This window comes from Pleurodeles waltl, chromosome 8 (assembly GCF_031143425.1).
Source record: "Pleurodeles waltl isolate 20211129_DDA chromosome 8, aPleWal1.hap1.20221129, whole genome shotgun sequence".
Taxonomy (NCBI): Eukaryota; Metazoa; Chordata; class Amphibia; order Caudata; family Salamandridae; genus Pleurodeles; species Pleurodeles waltl.
The window spans coordinates 388,106,134-388,127,844 of NC_090447.1; positions in this window are offsets into that span (position 1 = coordinate 388,106,134).

Below are 21,711 nucleotides of genomic sequence, written 5' to 3' on the forward strand. Positions count from 1 at the left end.
ATTTCTAGACACATGCCGGATACCATGGTGTGCCTGGGCAATATTGGCTGACAAAACCAAGCCACTCATAAACAAAACAAATTTGTCCAGTAACCTCTGAACACCCCAGTTCTTGAAATAAAAACCCAATTGTCTTTGTAAAATAATGCAGGGAGGCTCCTTGCTCCCATCCAGAAAATAGCAGCCTCTACATCTGACAGAAATACATCAAGATCGTTGATTTCTGAAGAAAAAAAAAGGTTCCAAAATAAACTTTTGATCAGGGTTGTGGATTCGGCCTTTACCAAATACATCGTCACAGGTGCATGAAGTTGGCATACATAATGCACGATTGAAGCATCCACTCCCATTTCTAGCATTCTTCCCCATAGCTTTCCTTGATAGACACAGTCAAAAGCAGAGCTGTGGTCTCGAAAAGCTAAATACATGCAGCCGCTCTTCACCTTGGTATACTTACCGATTATTAAATGAAGGTACATGCATTGATTTAGGTTTCCTATAACTTTTCTAAACCGATACTGAATAGTGGAGAGTATGCCCTTTTTGTGACCCAGGCCTCTGTGCCATCTATAAAAATTCTGCCCAGTACCTTTACTGTAGAGTCAATTAGAGAAATTAGTCAATAGCAGTGGGGGTCAGCTCAGTCACCCTTCTTGTAGATTGGGAAAATAACGGAATTTGACCAAGATTCAGGGGGACCTGCACTAGCTGCACTCCTCAGTCCGTTAACTATCAAGTGGCCGCAAAGTTCCATATTATCTTTAAACAGATCATTTGGTACCCCGTCTAGACCTGAGGCCGTGGAGTTACAGGTATTCCCTCTTCCAATTTAATAAGTGACAAATCTCTCCTGCGCAGGATAGGGTCACCCATTACTCGGCTGCATGAGCTGTCTGATTCAATGCTGCTATCATATACCTTTGAAAGTGCTCAACCCAGAGGTGCGTGGAAATGATTGTATCCAAAATAGGATTGTGACTACATTCGAAAAATGGAGCATTTACCATTTTCCACAACCGGAAAGCATAATTCCTACTACTAGCCTCAAGTAATTATTTCCGGGCTTCCTGTCTTATTGCTATATTTCTCTTCTTGATCACCTGTTTATATGTCAATCTACATAGAATCACTTCCTCTGCATCCCTTAGTGGCCTCTTAAGAGCGTGTATCAGATATCTCTGTACGTAGGAGCAAGCCGCATCAAACCATTTCTGCCTTTTAGCCTCCCCATAGGACACTTCTCAGACACAGTTTTACTAATCTCCTAAGAGCAAACACTAAGGATCTGCCTCAAGCTCCAGACACATAATCAACTGCTCCCTATTCCTAACCATGAGCTCAGTTAACAAATATCTAGGCCCATATTTATACTTTTTGACGCAAAACTGCGGTAACGCAGTTTTGCGTCAAAAAAATTAGCGCCGGCTAACGCCATTCTGAAGCGCCATGCGGGCGCCGTATTTATTGAATGACGTTAGCCGTCTGGTGTGCGTTAAAAAAAACGACGTACACCAGGCAGCGCCGGCGTAGGGGGATATGGGGCTTGGGCGTCAAGAAATGGGGCAAGTCAGGTTGAGGCAATTTTTTCACCACCACCCGATTTGCGCCATTTTTTTTCCACTCCCAACCCCCATAGAAATGACGCAAAACTAACTCCATATTTATACTTTGGCGTTAGACGCGTCTAGGCCAAAGTCCATGGAGTTTGCGTAATTTTTTAGTGTGGACACCTACTTTGCGTTAATGATATGCAAGGTAGGCGTTCCCGTCTAAAAAATGTACTCCGAGGCATGTGCGCCGTATTTACACTCCCAGGCACAATTCACGCCCGGGAGTGGGCGGGTCAAAAAAATTTACGTCCGGCCGCTTTTGCGCCATTTTTTAGCACCTGGTCAGGGCAGGCGTTGAGGGACCTGTGGGCTCGGAAGGAGCCCAGGGGTGCCCTCCCAAGCCCCCAGGGACACCCCCTGCCACCCTTGCCCACCCCAGGAGGACACCCAAGGCTGGAGAGACCCATCCCAGGGACATTAAGGTAAGTTCAGGTAAGTTTTTTTTATTTATTTTTTTGTGGCATAGGGGGGCCTCCCTACATGCCACTATGCCCAATGACCATGCCCAGGGGACATAAGTCCCCTGGCCATGGCCATTGGGCAAGGGGGCATGACTCCTGTCTTTGCTAAAACAGGAGTAATTTCAATGGGGGTTGGGAGTCGAAAAAAATGGCGCAAATCGTGTTGAGGTGAAAAATTTGCCTCAGCCTGACTTGCCCCATTTTTTGGCGCCCAAGCTCCATATCCCCCTATGCCGGCGCTGCCTGGTGTACATCGTTTTTTTTCACGCACACCAGGCAGCGCCGGCGGCTAACGCCGGCTAACGTCATTGAATAAATACGGCGCCCGCATGGCGCTTCAGAATGGCGTTAGCCGGCGCTAATTTTTTTGACGCAAAACTGCGTTAGCGCAGTTTTGCATCAAAAAGTATAAATATGGCCCATAGTACTCACAGTAAGTGGCCTGCACCAAGAAGTATTGCTTCTTAGTATAATGCATGGCATTCAACCATCCACTGTACCAATTCTATCTGTATCGAATGGGCAGAAGACAGAATTCTCACTCAATAGTTGTGGCTGAATCCAAGCGTCAAGAGGACAATCATTTCGGATAAATTTAACTCAGGGCCTGTTTGATGGATCTGCAGGATGATGTCAAATAAAAGATTAAATGCACACAATTTGTTGCTGGAAAATGGAAAATGATCTTCGAAAATGAGACTTATCCACAGCTACAGAGGCACTATCCTTCCATTGTGATGTATGCTACATATGTTACACAACGGAATGTTTACATTGATAAGAACATGGCACTGATTTCCTCTGGGAATAACCATAAAGGTACCATTCTGTAGTTGCCTTTAAATTCACCCCAGGTTTGTAATGATAATATCTGAAGATAAATGAATTGCACTAATTACTTCTTATTGGTGTATTGGAATCCTTTTTTCAATCACAGACACAGCTTCACCATGATGAACACCATTAAGAAAATTACATGGAAAAACCTATAAATGTCTCCTTAAACACAAGTAGCCATTTATACAGCAGCTACCGCTCCGCTTTTACAGGTTGGTTTCAAATATTTATTTTCGCACAAGTGGATGGAAAACAAATATTCTCAACATCAAATCCTGATTTTTTTCCAAAAGGAATTGAACGAAGACCACGTCTCCTGGTAAAATGCTTCAAAATATAGAAACTGACAAAAGCACAACATAAGCGCAACGGAATCAGTGGAATAACGGTACATCCTTTTCTGCACATTGTATGTCATGCTGCATCAAAATGCTCCATCTTGATTCGCTGTGTACCTGTCATTTGCAAGGACTAATCTGTACAAAATTAAATTGTGTACAGTGAGTCAGTACAAAAGGTCAGCTGAAATGTGATGCAAATTGCTCAGCATCAGGGCATAACAAACAAGTACTGGTGCAATTTACTTGGGGCGTATCATGGAGTGGTGCGCATTATTTGCACATTATTTACATATCAATAAAAGTCTCCTTGGGACATTGTGTTTACGTCTGTGCTCCTTATGTACATTGCACGTGTGCAAATGGTAGTATTGAAGTGAAACTGCGCTAATACAATATTTGTGTGACCGCAGGTGCACATTAGTATAGGTGCATTTTAAATGCGTTTTTATTAAAATAAGATGTTTATGGGTGTTTTCGTAGCACTAAGGTGTGATTAAGGCATGCATACATGTCATATGCACGATCTCGCATAGTCCTTTCAAGGTGCACCATCAGTAGACAGACAACAGCAAGTTAGAAGGGACCTTTAACTGCTGTATGGCATTACAGTGACATGATGGAAAGCTCATATTCTATCACTCTCACACTCTGCAACAGTAGCTTTCAAAGGAAGCAGTCTAAATTACTATAGGTTAAAAAAAAAAATAGAAATTCACTGAACAAAACAAAGGTTACAGGGACACGAGTTAGGAAATAGAATTTTTAAAAAACAGAAATTCACTTAAAAAAAACAAAGGTTACAGGAACGTTATAGTTATGCTCACATTTTAAACGTATGAAACCATAGAAATTCACCAGTTATAGTTAGAGTTACCTCGGGTAACTATAACCCGTTCCCTAAGGTAACTATAACTCCCACACCCGCCATGCACAGTTTTTTTGTCAAAAATGTTACTGCAACTATTACATTGATATTACCAATGATAATAACAAAGATGTCATGAGTGCATAGTTTGTGTAGTAATTAACAGTGCATGGCGAGGGCATTAGTTATAGTTACCTTAGGGCATTAGTTCTAGTTACTTGAGTTAACTATAATTATTACTTGTGGGTGAATTTCTATGGTTTTGTATGTTTAAAATATAAGCCTAACTATAAAGCCTCTGTAACCTTTAGGTTTTTTAAGTTAATTTCTATGTTTTTCTGAAACATTATTTCCTAACTATAACATCCCTGTAACCTTTGTTTTTTTCAGTTAATTTCTATGTTTTTAAAAAAATGTATAGAAATTTAGATTACTATACATTAATCCAACCACCGCCGCAAATGGCTTTTGGCTGTGCGCGGCAGTGGTTGGCAAGGCCAGGCCCTGTGGCCAACCCCCTATCAGCAAGAAGCTAGCATGGTGCACTGCCTTCACCCACTCGCAGGGGAGGTTGCCTGCAGGACCTGTCCGGCAGCCAGACCATGAGGCCAATGCCCTCTAACCACCCAACCCTTTGGCCGTGCATGGCGGGAGTTGGCTAAGGCCTCTCTGGGTGTGACAATAGGTGTGAGAGGGTGTATCTGGGGGAGAGTGGCTGTCGGATTGACTGTTTGGGTGTGAGAGTGCATACATCAGTGTATTAATGGGTGCATCAGTGTATGTGTGGGTAGGTGAGTGGGTGCAAGAGGGTGTCAGTGTTTCGATGAGTGGGTGTGTGACAGTTTGAGTGGGTGTGTGAATGGGTGCATAACTGTCAGAGTGGGTCTGTGAGTGGGTGCATGAGGGTCTGACTGAGGACGTGAGTGAGTGCATGAGGGTCTGAGTCAGTCGGTGAGTGGGTGCATGAGTGCCTGAGTCTGTCTGTGATTGGTGCATATGTGCCTGAGTCAGTGTGTGAGTAGAAGAAATTGAAAGAGACACTGAAAGAGAGAAAGTGAGAGGAAGGGAGAGAGTTTTTTTAGGCTTTGATGTCCAATATACTTAGAAGAAGATATATGTGTACAATTTAAAATAAAAAATTTATTTGTTGTTCTAAATAAATATAATAATAATTTTGTTTAAAAAGAGGGTAATGAGTCCAGCTAGACTCTAACCCCCAATGCTCAGGGTGAAGATCTGCAACCTTCACACTGAGCTGTGGGTTTTCTATTTTGTTCTTTTTGTAGCCCTTCATGGGCTATTTGGGGCTACTAGGTAGCCCTCAATGGCTCCGCCATTGAGCCTACTGATTTTTTTATTAATTTATTATTTTTAATAAAACACCCCTTACAGGATATCTGGCAGCATGGGGGAAGCCTTAAAGGTTCCCTGGTGGTGCCTTTGCTTCTGCAAGCAGGGAGTTGCTTTAACAGCAGCTCCCTTATTGCTGAAGCATTTCATTTATGTCTCCTGCATGCATGCCTGCGTGCAGGGAACAGAGAGGAAAGCTTCGGAATTTGACAGGGGACCCGCTTTAAAGGTCCCACTGTCAAAACCCGAAGTGTTTACTGTGGTGTGGCTGCAGAGCTGCAGCCAAGCCATAGCAAACAGCTATATCCCGGGGGTGAACAACCCAGGACATAGCAGGAGCCGTACCTAGGGGGTGGCGGTTCCCAGGTCTATCAGAGGCTCCTTGAGCTTCTGGTACCCTGGCAAAGGCTTGAGGAGCGCAGCCCCACTCTACCATTTCCATAGTCCCGGGGAGATGGTGGTCCCCGGGGCTAACAGGGGTCTGAAATTATTAAGTATGTGCCCCGGAAAGGTAGTGATCCCCTGCTCCTAATTCTTTGTAGCACCAGGGAGGTGGTGGTCCCCAGGGATGTGGGGGAGGTCATTGGGCCTCCTGCACAGATAAAAAACATTTTTTGCCAGGGGGTAGTGGTATCAGGGGTGTGGGGGGGGCTGCGGGGCCCTCCCGCTCATAATTGAGTGTAGTCCGGGGGGTCCCAAAATGCATTTCTCCATTCATTTTTCCATAGGACCTTTAGGCATGCCTATAGCTCGAACCACTGAATGGAGTTACACCAAATTTGACACAAAGCTAGATTCTGTCCTGCAGATCATGCTTTTTGTGATTTGCTGTGAATCCATTCTGTAGGTTTGGAGAAATTTAAGGCTGAAAAATATAGACATATAGGCATGCAGATCTTCTGAGGATCCAACTGACCCCGTACAGAGATCTGGTTGGCTGCCAACACTTCAGGAAGAAAGTGTTGATCGCCATCTTGGGACTCAATTTCAGGCAAGTCCCAGAAGAAAAAAGACAAAAAAAAAGAAAAGGGGCCAGGGTAGAGTCCCCTGACCCCTTAGCTCTGGTGCTGGGGTCCCTGAGGAACCCTGCCAGGGCTAAAAAGCATTTTTTTCAAAAAAGGATAGCAATGCGCTAATCCTATGCTTAAAAGCTTTGCTAGATAAACAAACATTTGAGGTGAGCAAATCTAGTGTCGAAGGTGTTGTAGGGTGTTCTTTATTGGAGCTGCTCTCCAACTAAACTTGGGAACTACCCAAAATTCTCTCTTCTTTTTTGCATAATTTATGCGTCACTCTAAACCTGAAAGGTATTTGTTTTGAGATATATATATATATATATATATATTTATTTATAAAGAGAGAGAGAGAGAGTGAGAGAGAGTGGCAGACAGACATGGTGGTCTGTTGATTCTTGCAGGCCACCATCGCCCAACAAAGTCATTTAGAGGGGTGGAAGCATTGACTTGGACTTCTACAGCTAAATCTTTCTTGCTTGTAGTTAAATCTGTCAGGGGTGGTGCAACTTGACGATCTGCTGACAGGTATAAACGGTGCTCCGCCAACTTTATTCCATTGGCCACAAGGTCCATTGCCCTTACCAAAAAGCTATCAATGTTTGTACATTGGTGTTTAGGCTGAAGGTCTGAACTGCTCACCAGATTAACCTTTCTTGTGCCCATGGATCCACCGTGAAATGGCTGGGTGGGAGGGACAATAAGCGATGATGGCTTACACTAAATTAAAAGTCAAACGAAAGAAAAACATAAAATGGTGGCACCTACAGATCAATCAAAGGTCCATAGGTTTCATGAAGAATTGCCGGGAACAGAAAGGATATGAAAAACCCAAATCAAAAGAGAGGGCCCACCTTGGCCTCTGTTAGGATATGACGGTCTAAGACAGGCTCGATTTGGCCTGGTCTTCGCCCGGGCATGCATGGAGGGCTCTTTTCAGTGTCCGGCATGGGGGTATTGGACACAATAGCCCCTCCTCCTTACAGAGATGTCTTGTGGGACAGAGTCCCCTGCAACAGCACAGCAGCACATGCCGCAGTGGAAGGAGGGAGCTTTTCAGAGCGCTGCACTGGGGAATTGATCACAACAGCCTCTCCTCCTTCCAGTGATGGCTTGTGGGACAGACAGTCCCCTGCAGCAGCACCAGAACAACGTTGCCTACAACCTTACACAATATGAGAGCCTGAGACAACTATCCAGCAAATGACAATGTTTAAAGAGGATGTCACATTTAACAAACGTGTGCAGCTTACTTTGAACTGTCATTTTAAAATGCGGTCTTTAAAATCGACATGAAATAAACCACTTATGTCAAGAAGGGTTAAAGATTTGTAACCTAAGTTTCAATGATCTTTCAGACTGTGACATACAAAGGTTGAAAGTTTCGGTGCGTATTGTGTCAAATGAACAGACATTCAATGGAGACTGAGACAGAAAACATTGGCAAGTTTTTACGTATTTTTCATATCTGGCAACTAGTTCCAGTGTTGATGGTATGAGCGTTGTTCAGTTATAATATTTTAGTAAAGCTACAAGTGATTGTCGTTTTTTCCCTTAAGGAAATGAAGAACGATGATCTAAGACACAGTGCGTGCCCTGATCCAAATTATGATTAGACTCAATGTTTGGAAGTAAAAACACAGAGAAACAAATAAGCATTATCAAATGGCTTAAGTATATCGGGTCTTGCCGATGCTGGCTGATGTAATGCTGCATTGAACCCAAATAATATGTATACCACCAGCGATACTATGAAATGATACCTTACAATGCTATTCCTACTTTTTTAATTTAGTAATTTTCAATAAATGCACTGCAAACTAAAGCAGGCTTGGCTGCATGAACGAGACCAAACATTTAGCTGCCCAATTTTTCACAACAAGAAAATGACGTTTGCAAAGCCTTTCTAAAAAAATATGTAGTAGTGGCAATGGTTGAAAAGTGAAGGGGAGATTTTCTAGGAACACTCCTGGCAAATAAATTAAGACACGTTCTACACAAAAAAAGAAAGTCTGGAGACTGTAATTATAGCAACTGCCAGTACATATGATGCAAGTGTAAACCTTGACTACAAGGGTGCAAAATTCTGTTACACGAGAAGCATAACAAACTGACTGAGAACTAACCTTTCACAAGCAGTTTATACAGGTTGCTTTTTGGTAGTCTTCATAGCTCTAGCTGTCCTTCCTTGTACTGTTGTTTATGTTACAAAGTAATCCACGTTAATATGATATCTTCATGCATTTCACGATTGCCCCTGGACTGGGAGTGTGTGAGAAACTGGATTGTTGGTTGCCTAGGGTGTGAGCCCTGGTTAAGCAGCAATCACAAATTCCTGGTGGGGTAAGGCACAAGAAAGCCCTAAATTCACTTGTGCTCACCCTCTGATGGTACAAAGCAGTCTGGTGTAATTTGAAGGCAATGTTTAAAATATTTGTACAACACATCTCACAGTAACACAGTGAAAACATGACACAAAAAGGATCCCACACCCGGTATGAAAAATAGAACGTAATTGGATAAGTAAAACAAGACCAAAACTACAAAAATCCAATAAGTAGAACTTGAGTTATGAATGTTTCAAGAATAAACTGTAAATTAGTGCTTAGAAGCAGAAAGCATCAACTGGGGATATCTGGTCACACCAGACTAGCACAAAGTCAAATGTTTAGGCCAACCGCAATGGATTGCAGGGTGGCTACAGGAACACAGCTAGGCCCCCTGAAAAAGTACTTCAAATCCTGGTTGTGGACCATTGCATGGATCTTAGGCGAAGATGTGTTTCACAGTCAATGTGATGCATTAGTTCAGGGATGCAGTGAGGCTGTGGTGCAATATCCTGTTGTGTTGACATTGAGGATCCAGTCGATGGGGCCTGTGATGCGAAGGCTGCTGTCAGGAATGCATTGCTCAGCTGAGGCAATGCATCAGTTCTGATGAGTGCTGAAGCTGCGATGCAGAACTTTGGCATCAATGTTAAGGCTGTTGTTGATGAAGGATGTGAGAACCTACTGCAGGGAAATGTTGCACAGTGGTGGTGCCAAAGATGATACATCAACCCCAAGATGCAGGTTGCATTGGAGATGTGAGTCTTCTGTGCTGGGTCCCATCCACGTAGCAGAGGTGATGCATCAGATCTGCTGGAGGATGTGATGTACAGCCAAAGAGATGATTGGTTCTCCTTGGGGATGTGTCACGCAGCAGGGAGGATGCATTGGTTCCACTGGGAGGCTCCTAAGGCCCACTTCCAAGGGTATAGGACTGAGGTGGCACCACTTGGCAGAGTATACTCACAGATGGCAGAGTTTGGGTGCAGAAGCAGAGTGATTAGAAGTCTTTTATGTCCCTGGCACTTCATATTAAGAGGCAAGCCAATTAGACCTTGGAGTCACTCTCGGTTCTAGGTCCCAGTCCAGTCCTTCTCACTCCCAGTCAAGGGAGCAGCAGGCAACTAGTCAGCACAGCAAAATAGGAGTCCAGAAGAGTACTGTCCATCTGATTAGCAGTTCTTCAGCAGCACAACAGTCCTTCCTGCCAGAGTATCCACAGGTCCAGAAGTATACTGAAGTGGTGATGTCTGAGGTCTAGTATTTATACCTTAGTGCCTTGACTTTGGAAGGTAAGAAAATCTTCTAGACACGGGCTTTCAGGTGCAAGGTGTTACCTGCCTCCCCTGCCCTGACTCCAAGGTGGCTGGAGTGGCAGTACAGGGTTGTTAAGCATTATGTGTGCGGACAGGACATATCCTATCCTGGTGTGACTTTGTGTCCAGCTCTTCCTTCCCATTCTGTCCGAGATGACGCTTTGTCTGACCTATGCATCTATTGTGTGTGGCTGTCTAGGAGGAATACAAGAAGCCCATCAACCAACTTCACCTAGTTATGTGACCAACAAGAGGTTGCAGGCAGAAAATGTCTAATGCAAGAAAATGACAATTTTCTAAAAGTGACATTTCAAGAAAGTAAAATCTGTCTTCACCATAAGCTAGGTTTTTAAATTGTGACTCTGGAGACAGCAAACATGAGAGGGTCATCTCTTCTCATTTGAAATTTACACTTGTAAGATGTAAAAAGGCAATGTAATGTTAACCTATGGAAGAGATAGGCCTTACAGTGGTGAAAAACAAGTGTAAGAGTTTTTCACCACCAAGACACATAAAACTAAAGAGTACATGTCCTACTTTTTAAATACATTGCACCCTGCCCTCTGAGCTGTCCATGGCCTACCCTGAGGGTGACTTATATGTATTAAAAAGGAAGGTTTGGGCCTGGTAAAAGGTGCGTTATTCAGATTGAAATGGCAGTTCAACACTGCACCCACAGGCTCTGCAATGGCAGACATGAGACATGTTTAAAAGGCTACTGAAATGGATGGCACAATCAGTGCTGTATGCTCACTAGTAGCATTTAATTTACAGGTCCTGGGCACATGTAGTGCACTCTACTAGGGATGTTGAAGTAAATTACATTTGCCAATTGGGTAGATACCACTATTACCAGGTTATAGAGGAAGAGCACTCACACTTTAGCACTGGTTAGCAGTAGTAAAGAACCCAGAATCCTAAGGCCATCACAAATGCAGTCAGAAGGAAAAGGTGGTCAGGAAGCAAAAATGTCAGGGGGAAACCAAGCCAAGGATGCCAGATCTAATATGTGTCCCCCCCAGCTGAGAGTGGGGAGAACTACCCAACCCCTTCAGAGTTCTCTTCACTAAGGTGGAAGACCAGGAGAGACCTTTAGCATTGGTGGGGTCTGTTCCAGGATGGTGTTCCACTGTAAAGTCCATTCCCTGTAGGGAGATGGACCACCTCAACAGCTTACGATTCTCAGCACTCATCTCCAGTGAATATCTAGGGGTCAGTGGTCTGTCTGAACGCAGAAGTGAGCACCAAACAGGTATGTCCTCAGCTTCCTCAGTGTCCAGACCACAATAAAGGCTTCCCTATCTATTGTACTCCAATGTTGTTCCTGGGCAAGTATCCTCCTACTGATGAAGGCTACAGGTTGATCCAGGTCCTCTTAGTTTAGCTGTGAGAGCAAGTATCTATGCCATGCTCTGTGGTATTTGTCTGCACAATAAACTGTAGGGAGAAATGGGTGCTGCGCACATGGCCTCCTTCAAAGTGTCAAAAGTCTTTTGGCACACCTCTGTCCTGAACACCTGATGTGGGCTGCTTCTTAGACATCAGCTCTGGCAAGGGTGCAGCAATGGTGCCATGCCCCTTGACAAATCGTCTGTAGTAGCCATTGAATCCTAAGAAGGCCCTCAACTCTGTTTGGGTCTCCGGGGTTTCCCAAGCCAGAATGATTTCAATCTTGGGCCAGAGAGGCTGCACCTTGCCTCCTCCCACTGACCTCTGCCCTATCTGGCAATTACTGGCCCTGGTAGTTGGGTCTGCCTTTCGCAGAGCCCAATGAACTTACCTTTGATGGCCCTGAAGACAGCAACTCCTCTCACCTCCGGGTCAACGTCTGTTGCCCTTCCAAGTGCAGCGCCTTCTCCTGCTTTAACTGCCTCTGCTTTGGATGAACTGGGAGCCTGCCTGATTCTCATTTTGAGTCCTACCTCCACCCATAGGCTCCTGGGTGTGCCTCATCCATGGTGGTCTATTGGTCATCTGCAAATAAGTATCTTCTGTCTCTTTTTACTCCTGCCTTTTACTTCTGCCTTTACTTATGTTTTTCACTTCTGTTTCTTTTTCTGTCACATTTAAATTTTTTCTCCCTCTTGTCTCTTTCTCCCTCCAGTGTTTTTCCTTGTGCCGTTGCTGTCCCTGCGGCCCCATCCCCCCTTCCCTTCATGAAGTGCTTTTCCCGCCCTCCCAACTCCAGCTGACCGGACCCCCGTCTCCCTCCCCTTCTTAATGGCGGCCGCAGAGCTGTAAGAGGGCAACTCCTCTGACCTCCTGGTCAGCGTCTGTTGTCCTCCCCAGTGCAGCACCTCCTGTGCTGCTGCCTCTCCTTTGGATGAACTGAAAGCCTACCTGACTCTCAGTTTTAGGCCCACCTCCATCCGCAGGATCCTGGTGGCCTAGTGGCCATGTGCAAGTAAGTATCTTCTGTCTCTCTTTCTGCCTTTTATTTCTGCCTTTACTTCTGGTTTTTACTTCTATTTCCTTTTCTGCCTATTTTTCATTTTTCTCCCTCTTGTCTCTTTTTTCCTCCTGTGTTTTTTGCTGTGCTGCTACTGTCTCTGCAGCCCCACCCCCTCTGCAAAGCATTTTTCCCTCCCACCCGTCTCCCAGCTGACCGGATCCCACACCTCCCTCCCCTTCTCAACGACGGCTGTACGCAGGGGGCACGCCATTGGCCCACCGAAGGCATGCTAAAGGCAATCCTGTCTGGCCAGCTCACGCCTGGACTGGTGCCAGTGCCACGGACCTTGGTTCTCACCCCATCCACAGGTTCGACGCCAGCACTCTACGTGCCCTCAACCTGGGAAGATCATCAGCCTGCTACCAAGCTGACCCCAGGAACATCCAAGGACCTTTTTCTTGCCATGCCTGCTCCAGCACCCTCCAAGGACCACCCCATGATCCAACACCAAGGAGAGGCATGGTCTGACTGACCAGCACTTCGGACTAGCTTCACGCCGGCCCGACATTAATCCTAACTGGAAGGACCCAACAGGGTCCTAATCATGCCTCAAGATGGGAGGGAGGGGGCACCGAAGCAGACGAGACTTCGTACCCAGTGAGAAGGCGGGGGTGAACCACTGCCAGTGGACGCCCGTTGGAGTAGTGTCAGGGAGATGAAAGCCGCGTGGATTATCAAGGCTGCGGTTGGACTGCGGCAGAGGCTGGGCTGCGATGGAGCCACCTGACCGGCAGGGAGTCCCTGCGGCCTCGTTGACTTGGTGGAGTAGTGAGGGGGACACGTGGCACGCGGCCTGACTTGATTTTCCTTGGAGCCTGGCCGGGCCTATCAGCATGAGCATTGGGGGGACCGGCCTAGACCCGCACCTTTTTGTTCCTGCTTCCAATGAAGGTCTTGGGTTTGGTGCTGCGGGGGAGTGGAGATGCTGATGCCCAGAGAGGGATGCCAAACTCTGATCTGTGAACTGGATCCCTGACTCCTGGGCCAAGAGAAGACTCGAGGTGAGCGGCAGCAGTAGTTGTTGAAGAGGAGACTGACGTGGGCCCCTTGGGGAGCTGCAAAGCCTGGCCTGGTGACGAGGAAATAACCGGGAGGGTGGCTCCGCTTCCGGGATCAGTACGTGGGATGGCATGGCCCAGCTCAGCACCCTGGACCCTGGGACCACGGAGTGCCAGTCGACTGCCCGTCCTCCAGCACACTTGGGGTGGAGTGGGGAGACATGGATGAACGGGGTGGCCAACATAGGTGGCAAGCAGCGACCCCCCTCCTCCTTGATCCGGGGCCACTGTGGCTGGCTGTGGGACTGCATCGGCTGCTACCCCTGTGCGGCTGTGCCAGGGACACAGTGGGCAGGGCCGGACTAGCCTCATTCGAGACAGTTGTGGCCTTGGGCCCGGCTGGGTGGACCTGGGGTGCTCAGTTTGACTGCCTGGGACCTTGAGACCAGAGGCCAAAGAATCAGAGGAAGACCCGCTGAGGGCCCTAGTAGAAGGGTGCCCCAGGAGAACACCAGGACAAGCCGCAAATGCCTTCCAAAAGCAAACTGAGGACTAAATCGCAGGGCCAGTGTCCTTTGGATGGAATGGAGCAACCAGACAGTGGTGACCCTGTCCCTGCCACTCTGCAAACCACCCTGGACAAGATCTTGGGGGCCATTGAGGACACTAAAACAACTCTCCAGAGGGAGATTGGCCGAGTAACTGTTGAAATGGGCCTGCTGAGAGTGGACCTCCTGAAATTAGCTGATGGGGTCCAGAAAAACGAAACGGCGGTAACAGAATTGAGCCCAGCACACCAAAATATGGTAGCTCAGATGGCGCAGATGACTTATCGCATCCTCCGGTTGGAAAGCAGATCAGAAGATGCGGATGGACATAACGCAGGAACAATGTGCATATCATTGGTCTGACGGAGGGCGAAGAGGGGTCGGACATGGTGTCCTACCTAGAGCAGTGGATGAGGACGGAGTTGGCACCGACGCAGCTCACCCCATTTTTTGTGCTGTAGAGGGCGCATCGAGTACCGGTTAGGCCCCTAGCACCTGTCCCACACTGTGGTGGCTAGGCTACTGCACTACATGGACAGGGATGTGCTGCTGCAACGTGCGCAGGAAGATGGACTTTATAAAGTGGACAACTGTACGGTGACCCTGTTCCTGGATTTTACAGAGGAGGTCCAGAAGTGAAACTAGTACTCCGTGAAGAAGGTATTCGCTACTCACTCCTGTTTCCTGCCAGGCTACGGATAATGGTAGATGACAGCACACACTTCTATCAGATGTGGGATGAGGAGTGGGCCTGGCTGGAGTCCTACAGGGCTGGAACGGATGTTGGTTGCCGACCAGAAAGTGCGCCCCAGTGGGGGCACAAGAGACATCAAGGACTGCGGGACCGCCCACTGAACGAGCCATGGTCAACATGTTGTAATTTAATAGCGATTAGATTAAACATTAGCAGAAGACATTTTGTATTTAGCAACTATTGTGAACTTATGGAGGAATCCATTCTGTATTCATGGCAGCCATTTTCTCTGCCATGTGCCCGCCATGTGCTCTGTCCTCCCTTTCTGTTAACTACTCTTGAAAATCTGTGTAGTGACAAGCTATATTTAGCATCTCCCACTTTCGCACATGCCCAGTAAGATCTGCAGCTGTTAGTAATAAGTAACAGACAGTAATATGTCAACTAGTCCTTGAAACTGTTAGCCCCTCCTACCTGTCGACTGTGCATTTCCATATGACCTTACATGTATGTAAGTCTTGCTTCTATAATTGTACCACCTTCTTTTAGCCCCTGCGTGGGTATAAAAGGAACATGCTGTCTTAGTTCAGTGTGCTACTTCAAACATTACCGAAGGGTGCTGTTTGAACTGTAGTACCACCTCATGAGGTTTAATAAACTTTGGGCCTGATTACGATTCCGGCGGGCGGCGGAGGCCGCCCGCCAGAATTCCGCCCTCCATAATACCGCTCCGCGGTCAGAAGACCGCGGAGGGTATTATGAGTTTTTCCCTGGGCTGGCGGGCGGTCTCCAAAAGACCGCCCGCCAGCCCAGGGAAAAACTCCCTTCCCACGAGGATGCCGGCTCGTAATAGAGCCGGCGGAGTGGGAAGGTGCGACGGGTGCTGTTGCACCCGTCGCGTATTTCACTGTCTGCAAGGCAGACAGTGAAATACATTTTGGGGCCCTCTTACGGGGGCCCCGCGACTCCCCCTCCCGCCATCCGGTTCCCGGCGGGAGAACCGCCAGGAACTGGATGGCGGGAGGGGGAGTCGGAATCCCCAAGCCGGCGCAGCAAGCTGCGCCGGCTTGGAGGATTCCTTGGGGGCAGCGGGAAACCGGCGGGAGACCTTCTCTCTAAGCCGCCGCGGTCAGAAGGCCCGCGGGGCACCGCCAGCCTGTCGGCGGTGTCACCGCGTCCCGCGGCCCTGGCGGAAGTAATCCGCCAGGGTCGTAATGACCACCTTTGTCTTTTATTTCAGTTTCTGTGCCAACTTCTTCCAATATGGTCTGAGGACTTTGTGCATAGAAGGGCGAACCCCTTGCACTAGTAGGCCTTGCTGAAGCTTACTTCAACAAATTGGCGCCCGAACAGGGACTCATCGGCGTCTCGGACACCTTACGGATTGGTCGCGACGAAGGATTGGGATCTCGCTGCGGACGATGAACGCCTGAGGAGACCCGAGTCTTGGCAACCACGGCGTTTTTCCCTTCTTTCTGATTTGACCATCCAGGTGGCGCCGGTCCTCGACTGAGATCCTTTTTGTTCATTCATCATGCTTTGACCATTTGGTCGATTTTAGAACATGGCAGTTGGAACCTGGACACCCTGTGATTGGTAAGAGCTGTTTTACGGCACTTGCTGTGGGTGTTGATGCCTTTGTTTGGTAATGAAGTTTAGCACTACTTACTGTGGCTCTCGTGTTTTGGGTGACTAGTCAATTTGTGTCCTTTGAATTGATATATAAATTGCAATTTATATAGGCAGGTAATGAAGAGAATTTTCTCCAATTTAATTTTGATCTGAACAGCACCTTAAGTGCTACTTTGATTATAATATTGCATATTCTGCACTATTTTTGGCATGCCTTTTTTTAGCGCACTTCGTAGGATGTGTTGCTTTTGTAATGGTACCAATTTGAGACTGAAAGAATCGCAACCGGCACCCCCAGAGGGGACACCCAATAGAGATATGTATGTTAAACATGGTCTTTCTTCTATAATGTACAGCACATTATGGAATAAATACACTTGTGCGGATCCTGAGTTACGTTGGCCTATGCATGGGTCATTTGATTTGCGAAAGATTGAGTATGTGGAACAATGTATGTGTAAGCGAAGGTCTAGGCAAGATATGTTTGACTGTGTACGAATGTGGAAGAAAGAAGTGCGTGGACGAGTGAAGCGTGAGCAAGCCTTGCTTGAGAAAGAGCAGCGGAAGAATGTATATGTGAAAGCACTGGAAATGAGAAAGACAGAAATAAATGAATTAGAGGAGCTAGAAGAGAAAGAACGTAAATTACAGGTAACTGGCCAATACACCGTTAGGCAACCTCTCTATCCTATCCTTAATAAACCACATGTTGATTTTTTGTTACTAGATCTCCCTCCACCTCCTTATGTCATTCCTTCTGCCCCTCATGAGTTAGCTAAGGTCTCCAGTTCGGAGCAACAGAAGATACGAGACAGTCGCTCTATGTTGTCTGCGGACCGTGCGTCTGAGCTTAGATCTATTGCTCGTAAAACAATTTGTAGCGTTGTCTCTGCTTCTGAACTTTTAGACAACATGAAAGGGTGGAAGGAAAAGGAGCAGCTACATTTTACTTAGGCATTTGGCACAGAAGTTTTTCAACTATATCGGAAATATTCTGATGAGTTAGAGCCCGATGATGTAGCAGCTGATCATAAGGAAATGCGTGATGGTCTTTTTGTTTTCTCCCAGGTGGCTGATGCAATCAGGCGTTTGGTGAAATTATGTGTTGTGGCAGTCCGTTTTCAAGAAGAGAAAAGGGCCGTGGACGTAGTTGCACGGACATCTCAGACCGGCGGGGTGCAAGCTTCCATCTTCGGAACAGATAAGACTATTATAGTTCACACGAAACCAATGCGGGAGGCCGCGCCTTTGTATGTTCCTCCTAAAGGATTGGGTACAAGTGATGATAAAACTTCTGTTGATGCTAAGGGTTATTTTATTTATAATTGGGTGTATACTCCTTGGAATAGGGCAGATGTACTGGCACTTAAAACAGCATTACCTGACCCGCAGAAAAATCCAGCCGCCTTTTATGAGGAAGTTGAGGGAGCAATTAGTTCTTGTACTATGACTTTGGCTGACATTGATTTATTTTTCGGATTGATATTACCGCCAGATATGTGGAGAACTGTTCGTAAAGCTGATGATCGTGTAGTTTTTGGGGCGTCATGGAAAGAATTAGGACAGATGGCCAGGGATAGGGAACCTGCGAAAAAGCCATATCAGTTGATTCTAGATCTTCCCGCAGCCATATTAGTTAAGTTAAAAACGATTATTCCCCCTAAAAAGATAGATTGGACTGTTTTAGCGTCTTGTAAGCAAAAGGCAGATGAATCGGTCTCTGATTTCTTTACACGCTTTGAAGAAGCATTTCATGATTTTAGCGGCCAGCTATTGTCAGATGATACGGGCAGACATTTGTTTGTCGATAAATATGTCGCAAATCTGTTACCAGGGATAGCTAGTCGTCTAAAAGCTAGTGAAAGTTCATGGACTACTTCTACTCCGGTTACTCTTTTGACTATGGCTCAGTATTATGAACGTCAGGAATTAGAAGCAAAAGGTAGTGAGGATAAAAAGATTAAAGAATTAAAGACGAAGGTTATGTTGGCTGAAGCTTATGGTCTGCCTTTTAGAGGTAGTGATAGAGGTGGACGTGGATCTTATGGTTTTTCTTACACTTGTTCAAATTTGTCTGTTGATCAGTGTGCGTATTGTAAGAAATTTGGGCATTGGGCTGCCGATTGTCCAGCACACGTTTTCAGCAGTGTTCACGTGGTCAGGGACAAATGAGAAATTGCTCAGGATATTCAGGGCCTAGAAGAAGCACGAATGATCATGCTAGGGTTGATGCTAATGTACGAGGGCAGGATGGCTTTAACACTTTTGATAGACGGAACCAATGCCAGATGTCTAACTATGTGCAGCCTGATTTCCAAGATTCTGCTTATGCGTAGGATTGCCTAGGATGGGGTAAGGAATCAGTTGAAGTTCCAGTAGATCAGAGGGGTCCCTATGTTACAGCACATGTTTTGGGTTCTACTGATCAGTTTCTGGTTTATACAGGAGCTACTCGTAGCGCCTTGTCTAAACAATTGATTCCAAGGGCTCCCCTGTCTGGTTTAACCATTACATGGATAGGTTTCGATGGAACACCTTCCCCTAGCCCATTGTCACAACCACTTGCATTCCATGTTGATAAATGTACTGCTCCATGTCCATTTTTGCTTTCTCCAAATACACCAGACAATATTGTGGGTCTTGATATGCTCAAGTATTTCAGGGCTACAATACGATGCTCTCCTGAAGGGGTGCATGTTATTTTGAATGATAATCATCCTGTGATGGAAAGAGTTTGTCTTCTTAAAAAGGATATTGCATTAGCTTCACTCCGTAGTACTTTGTGGGCTACTTCAGATACTGATGTGGGACAAATGATTATTCCACTGGTACATATTAGTGTCAAGGAGGAAGCTGTATTGCCATGTTTGCCTCAATACAAAATTTCACAGGAGGGCGAAGAAGCACTCATACAAATTGTGCATGATCTTATTGCAGTTGGAGTTGTTGAGGAAGTTCCATATCATGTTTGTAACAGTCCGATTCTTCCTATTCTGAAAAAGGATACTGATACTATGATTTACCTATTCATTATTGATTTACGAGAAGTCAATTAGATTGTGATACCACAATATCCTATGTTATCTGACATCACTGCACTTCTTACTTTGGTTCCCCCGACAGCAACTACGTTCTCTGTGATAGACGTAAAGAATGCTTTCTTTTCGATCCCTATTCATCCTGACAGCCTATATTTGTTTGGTTTCACTTTGAATAAATGATCTTATAGATTTGGCAGAGTTCCTCAAGGCTATACTGAGAGTCCTAGTATTTATAGTCAAGCGTTAAAACGACAACTTGATTCTTTTGTTTTGCCTGAAGGTGTGGCTCTCATACAATATGTTGATGATATTTTGTAGGCAGCTGATATCCCTGAGCAATGTGAAAAGTGCACTTTGTCCTTACTTTCTTTTCTTGCTTCACACCATCATAAAGTGTCACAAAAGAAATTGCGATATTGTAGACCAAAGGTAACCTATTTAGGTCACCCTTTGTCTAAGGAGGGCCGTGCACTTACATCAGATCGTATTCAAGCAATTTTAGACACACCAGTACCCTCCACTCAGAAAGATGTTTGTGCATTCCTTGGTCTTACTTCTTTTTGTACGCAATGTATATTAGGGTTTTCACACATTGTCAAACCTTTGCTAGCACTTTTGACTAAAGATACTCCAATGCCCCTCCCATGGACAGATGAATGTGAGACTGCTTTCCGGCAGCTACGACAAGCCCTTTGTTCAGCACCAGTGTTAGGTACTCCAGATTACATGAAGCCTTTTGCACTTTACGTACATGAGAAAGATGGATGTGCATTGTCAGTTTTAGTACAGACACATGGCGATAAGCAGCGTCCCTTGCATATTTTTCAGCAGTACTTGATCATGTGGCTCGAGCGTTGCCTGGCTTTTTTCGTTCAGTTGCCGCAACAGCTGTGTCAATACGTCAGAGTCAAGGGATAGTTTTGTCACATAAGTTGTTGGTGTTAGTACCCCATGTGGTTGATGCTCTTTTAAATCAAACAAAGACACAACATTTAACTAGCGCTCACCTGACAGGATATGAAGTGACATTGCTGGCTCCTCACATTACACTAAATAGATGTGCAATACTAAATCCAGCCAATTTGTTGCCATATCCGGTGTCTCAGCCTCAGTCACAAGAAACACATGACTGTATATTCCTTACCGAAGAACAGACAAAGGGTCGTATTGATTTACAAGATACGCCCCTTCCAGATGTAGACAGGGAATTGTGGTTGATGGGTCTTGTTTGAAGTTGCCAGGCGGTACGACCTCAGCTGCATATGCAATCACCACAATACACACGGTAGTGGAGACAGCTCGTATACCACAGAAGTCAGCTCAAGCAGCCGAACTAATAGCTTTGACATGAGCATGTGAGCTTAGTACTGACTTATGTGTGAACATTTATACAGACAGCCGCTATGCTTTTGGAGTGGCTCATGATTTTGGTTTGCTTTGGAAGGAGAGAGGCTTTCTCACATCCCACGGGATGCAGATAATGCACGGAGAATTAGTGCATAACCTCTTGACTGCATTGACATATCCAAAGAAACTAGCTATTGTGAAATGAAGTGCACACAAGAAAGTGACCGATAAGATAGGGCAAGGTAATGCCCTTGCGGACCACGTAGCACGTGAGACTGCGATGCAGCAAAGTACTACTTCTCTGTATGTAGTGAAGTCACAAGCTGAACATTGGCATAATGCTAGACAAGACGTATTAGATATACAGAAATCTGCTTCTGTGAAAGAACGTGAGCGATGGTCTGAAGAAGGAGAATTGGATGATGAGGGCTGTTGGTGGAATAAGCAGATGGATAAATGGAAATTGCCTATAGCTTTTGTACAACCTATGGTTCAGATGGCACATGGGATGGCACATGCTGGAGCTTCAACAATAACGAAGTTGCTTACGCAAGTTTGGGAGCATCCAGAAATTTCCAGTACAGCTAAGAGAGTAGTATAGTCTTGTTTGATCTGTTTACAATACAATCCTGGAAAAGGGACACGTACTCCTGCGGGAGGGTTTGCTACACCAACTGCACCTTTTGAACTCTACAAATGGATTATATTCAGCTTGAACGATGCAAAAATTTAAGGTATGTCTTGGTGGTGGTATGTGCCTTCAGTAAATGGATAGACGCGTACTCCACAAAGGATAATACTGCCATTACCACAGCGAAGGTGCTTTTGAAATAATTTTTCCCTTGGTTTGGTGTTTGCAGACTTTTATGGAATGATAAC